Source organism: Convolutriloba macropyga, chromosome 3 (genome assembly GCF_964194025.1).
Source record: "Convolutriloba macropyga chromosome 3, txConMacr16.3, whole genome shotgun sequence".
NCBI classification, from domain to species: Eukaryota; Metazoa; Xenacoelomorpha; order Acoela; family Convolutidae; genus Convolutriloba; species Convolutriloba macropyga.
This window is the reverse complement of record NC_134470.1, coordinates 44,101,200-44,113,774: the sequence shown is the minus strand read 5'-3', so window position 1 is coordinate 44,113,774 and position 12,575 is coordinate 44,101,200. Positions and strand designations below refer to the sequence as shown.

The 12,575-nt window shown below is 38.2% G+C and overlaps 1 protein-coding gene across 1 annotated transcript in view; it reads right to left on the bottom strand.

Moving 5' to 3' along the window:
- Nucleotides 1-12,575, bottom strand: part of LOC142336638 (uncharacterized) — a 192,653-nt gene that overhangs the window by 111,640 nt on the left and 68,438 nt on the right. The gene's annotated exons all lie outside the window — the stretch shown is intronic.

Genomic DNA, 12,575 nt, shown 5'->3' with positions numbered 1-12,575 from the left:
CAAAATTAATTTCTCTTTCTCGATTAATACTTTCATACGGTCTCAAAATGACTGACACCAGTTTCTTTTGACGTCAAGGTAGTCTATTCCACAAAATGAGCAAGTATTAGAAAAGTGTATTACACACTAGCAAAAATATCGGCAGTCTAAATTTTGTTGAACCTTCATCTAAAAAATTTAAAAGTAAAACTGGACAACTGCGCAAAAAAGCAAGGCCGCTTTCATGCATTTTATATCGACAAAATAAAATAACTAGCTTAATCAAAGTTATTATAAAATGCTGTATGGTAGATAATACTAGACAATATCGACTCATGTATTCCACGGTTGGCAGTTTTATGGATTATGATGCATTTTAATCAGTCGTTTTATATGAAATCCCTGCAAAAAGGGACTGTAAATCAGATTTAAAGACAATTTTATTGTAGATGCATTAGGATTACTAGCAAACTAAAAATTGGTTCTTTCACAACAGCGTGTTGAACACACTTCGCCATGTAGAAATCAATTACATCGAAATCCTCACAATTTTCATGATTTCAAAAACGGATCAATACCGATTTAGCAGTTTGCAGCAAACAGTTTGCACCCTCATTGACGTCAAGAAATCTTTGCGGAGGTCATGAGCTCTAACCAAATTTTAATTGATACCATCTGAAAAAACGAACTTCAATGCTGCAGAGTTAGTTCAAGAGTTCATTCTACAAAAATCATTAACAATCAGAAATTACAACAATGCCACTTCAAAACTCTATGAACACATCACAACTCTGTAAAACAAACTGTTGCCAGCTAATTCACAAAACCAAAAGAAAACAGAAGTCTTTATAATTAATTAAGCACAAGTTTTTGCTGTATTTTTTCATGTAATAAATACTCTAAAATTGCCCACACAATATCAGGGAAGCCATAATAAACTCTCGATATTCCTAAGGATGAGAAAAAACAATAACTGGTACAACAACTGCTTCGCACCAAAAAAATTGATTCAAATTGTAATTTGAACATTTTTTGTCGAATTGGTTCACCAGAATTTTTCATAAAAAAAGTTCACTTCTTGAAATGCCGCTTTCTTTGCTTGCTCGCTTGTTAAAACATAGCTGGAAGATTTCTTGAAACGAAACGAAGTCTTCATCCCCGAAAGAAAAAGCTTTTCAATTAGCTAATATCTTATCACAGAACGCATTAATGCAGAGAAATCACAAATTTGAAGTCAACTATAAGAACTGTTTAGCTAAATTAAGCTAACTTGAAAAATTAGGACAATTCAACTTATTTTTCATATAGTACATGTACACATACAAGCAATTCGATTAAAACTAGCAGGTCCGTAAAGGCTATCTGAAGACATCTTATCTTGAAACTTTAAAAATTGATAGTCTCACCGGAAATTTATTCGTGATAACTGGTGTACAAGCGATCGTTTCAATGAAATTTTTTGCAAACTATTTTAGACTCACCAAAAACTGAAGAGAGCCAAAAAAAAGTTTCATGCGAGCTAAGAGTATGGACGTTCTCAGAAAGCAAAGATAAATCAATACAGATAGGATGAGGTATAAAGAGAGAGAGAGAGAGAAAGAGAGATCGATAGAAGCAGAAATATATAATGAGTCGCAGAACAAATAGATTAAAAACTGTGCAATAGTCAAAAGACAGAGAACAAAAGAAGGTTGAAAGCAGAGAAGAAAAAACAGAAAAAACGAGTTTGGGAGAAAGCCATTAGGAGCGCAAAGCGAAAAAGTGGAATTAACGAGAAAAAGAGAAGGAAAACGTTGAGAGAGGGAAAATTAGAAAGAATACAATGCAACAGAAACCATGAGAAAATCAGGAACCCACCGAAAGAAAAACGATAGGAAACTAAAAATTGAATCAAAAATAGGCTAATAAAAAGAAAGAAGAAGTTAAAAAACAACCGAGAAAAGAAGAAAGAAACAGAGAGAGAGAGAGAGAGAGAGAGAGAGAGAGAGAGAGAGAGAGAAGGGAGGAAAAAGGAAAGCCAGCATAAAAAAGAACGCCAGAAAAAACGAAAGCAATAGAATAAAGGAAATTGTGACAGCAAAAACACAGAAGCCAAAATCATAAGATAAAAAGTACAAGAATAGCGAGGTAGTGCGCAAAGCAAAAGTAAAGATTTCAGTGCAAAAAGAAAATACCATAGGTAGAGAAAACACTTGAAGAGCAAAAACAGAAGATCGCAAAACAGAAAAAAGGAAAGACAGAGAAAGAAACAGGAGAGAGAGAGAGAGAGAGAGAGAGAGACAACAATTCAAAAGAGAGAAGAAAACAAATCCAGGATGAGACAATGAAATCCAGTTCTCGTAAAAAGGATTAATGTGCTAATGAGAACACGATGGATGTGTCCAAAAAGAGGAATGTGCTGATAAAAAGGGATTGTTGGCAAGCCTTTGCGAATGTTTTTACGAAGTCAACAAACACAGAACTGAGTTAACGGGCTGGCTAATAACACCAACGAAATTTTCTTCGAAAAAGTTAAAGAAGGAAGATTATATACCTATCAAGTTTATTATGCAATAAATTATTAGCAACAGCCCTTAAAAAGAAAAAGTCCTCTACTGAGCGCTAAAAAATTTTGTATATATTTTAAGAACTCAGTTTTGTCATATATAAATTCTGGCACATAACTTTGCATCGGCACCTTTTGTGTCTTTCACACTTCACAATTTTGTTCGCTGATTTCTTTATTTAAAAACTATCAGTCAATGAAAATTTAAACAAAACAAATCTCCATCATCCACCTTTTAAACCTTGACGTTTTTGGTGGGTCACTTTTCAAGAAAACCATTTTTATCACCATTTTTTGACAATGAACCACATAAAACAATGTTTTTTTTCGGTCATAAACCCTCGTTGTCCTGACACAATTTCGATCATTTACCTTATTAGCATCAGAAGCTTTTCAGTCACAGACCGTTTTGTTTTCAAAAGAAGTTTTTGGTCGCAGATGTGTTTCTGAACAACTAATCGGCCAAAGATTTTTTGACACTGTTGTTCTTGTTTACTGCAATACCGATTATTGTCTTCTTTTTAACAAAAAAATTGCAGCAACAGGCTTTTTTGCAAAGCAATTCTCGGCAGATGACACAACTTCAAAGCAAAATTTTGGGTGAAGGACCCCTTGGCAACGATTTTCGGTCAAAGACTTTTACTGTTACATTTTTCGGTCAATGGCCTTTTAGAAACATTAATCCATCAATGACCTTAAAGCACACTTTTCGCTCATTAACGCCAATTAAGCAACAACATAACCGTGCTCTTCGGCAGTACTATTAAAACATGGTGCTCAGTGATGCCTCTAAAACATGCCGCTTTAAGTGTTCACGCGATTAATATATAGTTTGCGTCAAATTTCTTAATTTAATACCAAGTGTAACATTTCTCTCCTATTCCCTCCCACACTATTTCCACTATTTCCATATTTAATACAGTGCTGTTTGCTGTTTGTATGAGTAACATGAGTAATCTTTTTTACTCCCACTTTTTAGTGTTGTACGTACGCACTTCTCTACAGCCTTTTTCAATCATTCCCTCAGATAAACCTCCGCGCACAAGTTACTGTGTACACTTAAAATATTCTTTCCACTTTTGCTATTTATTTATCTTCAAGTAAATTCATCTTATTAAACACAAACATTTTCACTCAAGAATTGGAACTTAGAAACAATAAGATAAGAATCTTAGTCTAAGGATAATCCAAAAGAGTTAAAACAAAATATCACCGAACCGGCTAGTACAACTGGTGCGACCAGTGAGGCCACCGATTAAACGAACTGTACGACGGTTCGGAATTTCAAGTTTCTAAACAAAACTTAGACTCAAATGAGCAAGTTTTATACGATTAAAACTTGTCTCTGGTGATATGATCACCACAAAACACAAGTTGTGTATGAACACAACTAAAAACAACAAAAGTGCAACTTTTGGTATGGATATGATCCGTTGTTACAAAAAGTAACAAAATAATCGAAAGGCACTAAAATTGTGGCGAATACTTAGGTACATAAGACTGTACTGATATAGTATTTCCGGACAAAAGAGTGAATTCTAAGACGAATTCACCAGAAATCCAAAACGCAATCACTAAATTTACAATTTATTGTTAAATATATTCAATTTCCGTGTTGTTTCTCCTGTCTAATTTCAATTTCACTTTAAAACCTAAAAAGCTTTTAACCTGTTCCTTTAACTTTTCCATCTGAACCTTTAAATTAACGAAAATACGTGTTCTTTCGAAGCCTATGGCTAGTCGAACACTTCTGTTTAAACTTTTAATTCTTAACTGTTTAACTTAACCTACTTAATTTAACTGAACTAACTTTAACTTTTAACTTTAATTTCCTTTAACTTTAATTTTAACTTTACCTTTTAACTTTAACCTGCTTGTAAATTTTAAACGCAAGTTATTCCGTTCTTTCGCAGTTCCAAACTAGTTGAACGTTGTAGTAACTTGCTTGTAACTTTTAACCATGTCTTATATCTTACTTTAAACTATTTTATCATCACTTTAAACTACACTTGGGTTGTCTGTTCTTTCGAAGTCCTGAACTAGTTGAACAAGACTCACCTGACTCAACTCCTAATTAGTTCTCTGTGTTGTCGAAAGTTCTTTCGCAGTCGCAGACTAGTTGAACGAGTAGACAGTTTTCTTTGAATAATCCTTAATTATTGATTGTACCTATAATTCCTCCTCAGTTGTATTAAGCCCACAACTCCGTCACTCTTGACATGGCACAAGCGGTGGCATATCCAGACATTGCTCTGGAGAAATTTACAGGGCTAGATGCGAGCGAAGACGCTCAAACCTTCATTGATCTTATAGAGAGGAAGATCGGATTCAGCCTAGGTCTTAGACCAGACGATGCGGATGAGCAAGAACTGTTTGACCATAGGCGAAAACAGCTTTTTGGTTCAGTGCTGCGCGGTCCTGCTCAGGATTGGTTTGGAGGTCTGAACGCAGCAATTGCGTGGAACGACCTAAGAACGCAATTCATAGACCGCTTTACCGATGGTAAAGACAAGTACCTCCAGCAAATTGAAGCTGAATCTCTCAAGAGACAAGATAATGAGCCCATCAAGGGATTCATATACAGAGTGACACGTGCAGTAGACAAGGGCTGGTCAGATCTTGGAGCTGACGAACGCGCTCAGAAATACAAAGATTTCTTTTTGCGTGGACTTGCTCCAGCTGCTCTTAAGCAAAATGCATACCGACACTTAATTGAAAATCCCGCCATAACCTGGCAAGCTCTAAAAGACCATGTCATAAATAAGGACCTCAGCTATAGCGTGAGTACCAGTATGACTGGAGTCCAAAGTGGAACATCTGACTCACGATTAGCTAACGTTGAGGAACAACTTAAAAAGATGACCGAATTATTGCAAACAAACAAAATTAATGCCACCTATAACCCAAACGAGCCTCGAATGAGACAAAACAATACCAGGTTCTGCAAATATTGCAAAGAGAATAACCACACAATTAAATATTGTGATAAACTTAAAAATAAAAAATCACAGGAGCGTAGTCACCGATCTCCTCAGTACTCAGAAAAGTACTCTGACAAATATCCAAGCAGACGGCCACGAGAGCCATCATCGAGCAATAACTATCAAAGCTCAAATAGATCCAGAAATTCTTCACCTTCTCGAAACGATTCCAGAAGGCAAAACTCTCCCTATGACCGGCGGTCACAAAACACCGATTACAGAGATCGCGACAGAGGAAGATCCTCCAGCGACACCAGAAGAAGACAAAACGATTATGATAATCGTGGATATTCTGGTAGTAATCACAGATCTGACAACCGAGAAAACAGGCGACAGAGCCCCTATCCGCGAAATCAGCCACAATCTCGGTCTCATAGCAGAGATCGGCAAGATTCTCGACATAGGTCTCCGCAACAATACGACCGGTCAAGACGGTCCAGTGTGCACTTTGACCAACGAGAGGAAATAAATGCAATATTCGAATACATCAAAACAAAATCCCCGTTAAACAACCCAAAACAAGCTGAGAATGCAATTAGTTCCTCAAAAAGTCAACATAAACAGCTATTTATTGATCTAGTGCAATTTGACTTGCGAGATAAAGAAAAAAATTACGGCATGGAAGCCCAGTTTCTGGTAGATACCGGCGCAACCTGCTCTTTGATAAACTACCCTACTTACATCGAACTTGCAAAACTTCAAAATCTAAAACCTGTTAAAACGAATGTACGTACCTGTGGTATAAATGGGGACGAATTAGACATCCTCGGTTTTGACTATATCATCTCTAATTTCGATATTGAGGGAAAATACCCGATTCGCCATAAAGTTTGGATTTTCGGCCCAGGAGGCACAGAGTATAACATATTGGGAATTGATTTCCTTTCCCAATTTGGTGAGACACTCAAGTTCTCCGACCTTGCACTTTCCTTGAAAGCCTATCCCGGACAATGGGTGGCAATGAGCCCAAAAAGTGATAAAAAGTTTCCCTTTATCAGTGAAGTTAGACGGTTTGGTCTGTCCGAAAACATAACGATTGCACCAAACTCCACGAGAGTTGTTTCCATTTATCCTCAAACGTCTCCTAAAGTTTTTCCTCCAGGAACTACGTTCAGATTACACAAGAGTGTTCGAGATGCCGGAATCTATACTTTCAACGTTTATTGTAGATCGCCAGAGAGTCAGATACCTATAATGTTAAACAATCCAAACTCATATAAGATAACTCTACCGTCTAAGAATCTTGGTTATACTGTGTTGGATTTAGATCGTAATCAAAACAGTTCGACAATCTATTCAATAACTAACAACATTGCTTTCGTCGATGAGCTCAGAGACAATTATCCTCAATTCGAGGAACATTTTGAAGTGAGCAAGGTTTCACAAACTGTCTATGACGACAAAGATTTGGAGATGTTCGATTGTGAACAGACCGAATTGGCCACTGATTTTTCTGCGGAGTCCAAATCTCTCAGACCACAGGCAGAAATCAATAATACAGTCCATCGACCACGACAGTTACCATCAAAATTCTTTAAGAATTTCCATCCTGAAGACCAAGAATTTTTGAAAAAATTTGACTTTAGTGAAACCGAACTAACAGACGATGAGCTCCATCTCCTCTTTCGGATCCTGGTGAACGACCAAGATGTATACTCGCATCATAAGTATGATGTCGGGAAAATCCAGCAGAAATTTCATGTTAAGCTAAAGGAGAACTCGGAACTCAAGAAGCAAAGAGCTTCGAGAGTCCCTTTGCACTATCAGAGCAAACTGGAAGCACTACTGGAAGAACTCCAGAGAGCTGACATTATTCGTGAAATGGGAGATGACATCGAGATGGGTTCTATGTTTATTAATCCTATCATCATTTTACCGAAAGGTGATACTATCAAACTTGTAATTGATGCTCGGTACCTAAATTCAATCACAGATTTGTCATCCTATTCTTGGCCACTGGAACCTTTGAATACCATGTTAACCAGGATTAACGGCAAGTACTTCACTACTAGTGACCTTCTATCCGCATACAACCAAGTCCCCCTTACCAATGAAACTCAAAAACTTGCGAGCTTCGTCATTGGATCTAAACAGTTCACTTTCAAGCGTGGCTTCTATGGTCTCTGCGGTCTGCCAAATTTCTTTAGTAGAATCATGACGATACAGTTTGCTCCCTTAATCAAACGCAAGAAAGCGATAACCTACATTGATGATACGTTAATGCAAGCTGAAACTAAACCAGAAATGATGGACATCATTCAAGAGTACCACCGTCTACTTAGGGCATCAGGACTAAAGGCGGCACCTGAGAAAACGAAGTTTTTTCTCAGAAAAGTACAATTCCTAGGGCATGTCGTTTCGCAGGATGGTATTCAACCAGTTGCGAAGAAAGTAGCTGCCCTCAAAGCTTTGAAGTCTCCAGAGAACAAAAGAGATGTTATGCGTGTGTTAGGTTGTCTCGGATTCTACAGCAGTTATATTAAAAATTTGCATGTAGACTCAAAGCCTTTCCATGAGTTAACACGAGATAATGTACCATTTGAGTGGACTGCAGAACACGAAAACTTATTCAATGATTTGAAAGATAGAATAAGTGAGGATACAATTCTTGCTATCCCCAGTGAACGTTATCCTTTCCACATCCATGTAGACTCCTCGAGTGTGGGAACAGGATGTATCCTAGTTCAAGAGTTCCCAGAAGGAAAAAGGATTGTGTCGTTCAATTCAAGAATATTTAACAAATCAGAACAAAAGATGTCCACAATGCACCGAGAACTCTGTGGAATAGTTTCGGCCTTACAAACTTATGAACATTTGATTATCGGGTCCCCCTTTCCCATTTATGTCTACTGTGATCACAAACCGATCCTGTATCTTTGGGCAAGACGTGGAAAACTATCGCATCGCTTTTTCCGTTATCAGTTGATCATAACTCAGTTCCAGAACTTGAAAATTATCTGGACCCCAGGTAAGAACCTGGCTTTCCCCGACATATTAAGTCGAAATTTGTCTCTGAAGGAAATAAACAAACAACAATTAAAACATAAACGCATCCCAAAGGAAATTAAATTCTTCGACGAGAATGGAAAAGAGATCAAATACTTCATCAACCACGATGATACCGAAGCACGGTCTTCCAATGATTTCTTTCCTATAATTTCTCATCAAAATAATACCACTCGCCAAATTTTTTTTGGGAACAAAATGGAACACTCCTATCAACAGGAGTACCTAAAAGATAGGTTACACTCCATTACCGATTTGAATCTTTGCTTCCAACAAGGAAAGCATATAAATCAGCAACGGAAACTAAGTTTAAGCTCAACAGATAGTGAATCTGATTCATCACATGTCTACTCCGAAATCGAAATGAATGACAAAGAGAGCAATGGTCTTTCTGATTCTGAGTCCGATACCGGAGAAATGATGAACATACCTTAACCGCACAAATCGACAATCAGTTTCTAAATGAAGTCAAGGAACTTCAATCAGTGCAGGGAACAATGAATGTCAATGAAATTGAGAGTGCGTTTGTTGCAAGCATTGTTGACCTTAACAAAGACTTAGCTTTAGCCGATGATGACTACAGTATCAAACCACTAAATTCAGACTTGATTGCTAAAGAGCAAGCCAATGACGCCGTATTGAGCGAAGTAAGAACTTGGATAGAAAAGGGAGAGAAACCGCAACGCTCGGTTGCGTTAAGGCACTCAAAAGGTCTGATGGCCTACTATAACAGGTTCGAGAGCCTGGCCATTGAACCAGAAAAGAATCTGGTGGTGTATAAAGAACCAAACATGTCTTCTGATTTTGAACAAAAAATCTGCTTGCCACGAAGTTTATTTCTCATTGTTTTTGCCCTTGCACATAGTCACCCCTTAGCTGGTCATATGGGTGTAGAAAAGACACTGCTAACTTTAAAAGGATACTTCTACTGGCCTGGAATGCAAAAATGGGTCCAAGCGCTTGTTAATGACTGTCTTATCTGTCAGAAAAACAAGCACAAACCCAGTCAACCAAACCAAGCACCCCTTGAAAATTGGAATGATGACATCCCATTCCCAATGCACACGGTGCACATAGATCACAAGGGTCCTCTCAACCCTTCTAGCAAAGGCAAAAAGCATTGCCTTGTTGTTGTGGATGCATTCTCTCGCTTCGTACAAGTTTACGCGGTTAAATCAACCTCAGCATCAGATACTATCAAAGCCCTCGAAAAGTTCATTACATCATTTGGGATACCACAAAAGTTGGTATACGACCGAGGCACTGCCTTCATGAATCACGACTTCACACATTGGCTGAAAGAAATGGGGATAACACATGCACCCAGAACAGCCTACTCGCCATGGACAAATGGCAAGGTAGAAATTCAAAACAAGCATCTTGGTCGATACTTCAGGCAATTTATCTCTGACCAGGGGGCAAATTGGTCCGAACTGGTAGGAAATTTTGCGTTTGCTCATAATACGTCCGTTAATTACGGAACGGGTCAAACTCCGTACGAGATTGTCTTTGGTCAAAAACCACAGATCCCATTGTCAATGAAGTTGGGACTTACTCGAAACCTAGACCTAAATTGTTCGGCTCAATTTTGTGAAGGATTGCCTTCTCACCAGCATTCTGAAACCTTCACGAAAAACAATGCAGTAAATCCACTGCTACTTAAACCATCATCTTCAAATTTAATTCACCGTGAAAATAAATTTAAAAACACCTATGCAAATGCATATTTCACCTCAATAAACACACAAGACCGATCACATTTTTACAGAAACAGACACAAGCTAGGTCAACCCCTTCAAGTAGGACAAAAAGTTCTTCTTGAGAATCACACAATAGATAGGTCAAAGAGTCAAAAACTCAGTGCTCTACGCATGGGACCTTTCACTGTAACTAAACCAATCACCAATGTTAACTACGAAATCACTTTGGATAAAGACAATTCGGTGAAAAAGGTGGTCCATAGGAATCACCTGATCGAATATTTCCCAAAAGAGGAAACCCTGCCTGAGTTGATTTCAAATTACTGCCCTTTAGATGATGAATCTAAAACATTTTATCAAAACTTCAGCGCCGAAAGAGGAAGAAAGCTGAATAAAATTCTAACCAACGGCTCCTTCAAAACACTTGACCCCGTGGAAATACCACCACCAATCCTTACACCAAGGACGCAAAGTCAACATCTGGAGTTAGATAACTCACTTACTGAGATAAGTAAGTTGACTCCTGAGACACACACTGTTCAGAGACCAATCGGTTCTCATCAAGATCCAGATGAAGGATCCACTGCTAATAGGAACACGAGTCAGTCACCAGATCCCGCTCGTAGCAGATCACTTGGCCGAGGCCTTCGTGCCATAGGTCGACATAATTATTATTATCCATAAACACAAAAAAAAAAAAAAAAAAAAAAAAAAAAAAACTCCAATGAGTGCAGAAAAAAACTGGACCAATGAGGTCCCGTCACACTCGATGACGTCATTTGGAGTATAAATACAGACGATCAAAAACTTCTTCCTCAGTCCCACATTTCATCTTGCCAAAATGAGTTGTTCTCTAAAAACACAATTCCTTTTCTTATCTATTACTTTCTTACTTACTCTGTTTTCTACACTCATTACTTTAACTAAAACGCAAAGTCAACAGCAAGACGAAAAGGACAATATGTCCGAGTCTTTAAAAGTTGTTCACTATGATTGCAAACGAATGCGCAAAAATCGCATGTACTCCCTTAATCAAGTCGCTCCTTGCACAATTTCACCTGAACAGGTCAAAGTAGCTGATGCTTACGTTCATGTGTATCAACGTTCATTCCGCACCTCAGTAGATGCTACAATGTGTAGAGTGAAGATCCAACCACTCAGGTTTCACTGCGGCATGTTCTCGCATTCATCCATTGTTCATAAACAATCATCAATTACCACCGACTATGTGTTGTCTGCAGATGATTGTAGACAAGCAATAGCAACAAAAGAACTCAATATCTCCTACTGGGGTAAAACATTCACAGCTAGTGTCGACTATGATGTCGAAACCCAGTCATGGGGAAATGCCGGAACAAAACGCGAAAACAAAGATGAATGCGATGACTCTGGTGAGGTAAAGCACCTAAGCATCGTAACCTTTATGCAAAATGTCACTTTGTACGTAGACTTCCAAACCCTAGAAGTCAGGAATCCATTCAGCATGAAACTCCCATGTACCCTAAACGAAGAGGGTTGCTTCACTACAACATTAGACCCACATGCTTATGTTTGGGACGCACCAGAAAACTGTCTGGTCACTCAATTGTTCTCCCAACCTGCTAGAATGTTGAAGCACACACCAAAATTTCAAAGCCCTATATACTTCTTAGTTAGTGATAGCACCGAGCACAATGATAGCTCAAATCCTATCAAGTTTGATATCAGAATCAGGGTGTTTAACGAGAAGAAACAAGTTTGTGGCAAGCCAGAAAAACTTTACAGAACAAACTTCGCTAACCTATTCGTCGCATATGACAACGGTTTCAATTTGGATTCTGGGCACCCCAGAAAACCTTCGAGTTTTTCATCCAACTCCTACAGACTTTCAATTGATTCACAACAGAATCTCGAGTATTCAAGTTTAAATTATAGATGGCATCCGAACGGCACACGATATGGTGAAACTCCATGGCAACAATTTGGTGCCGATAAAATTGACTATGAGCTGCATCTTCAGGCCAAATTAAACTTTTTAGTGTTTTATAACGCTAAGCGGCTTCGCCATTCTGAGCTTACTCTTCTACGCAATGACTGCGAATTGGAGAGGACACAATTCTTAATTATTTTTATGTTAGCTCTTCAGAATACTCGTTTAGCTGGATACATGCTCACTGGAGATCGTTCCATGTTTCTTGACACTGATGGTAGCGTTGCTTGGCTGTATCAATGCCCAAAGGTTATTTCACCTCTGAAAATCCTTGATAGATGCTATGACCGCATTCCAATTGAATACGAAGGGAAAACTCACTTTATTGACCCAATTACACGTCAAACCTTCCCCTTCGCAAACGAAATCCCATGCCAAGGAACATACGGGAATAT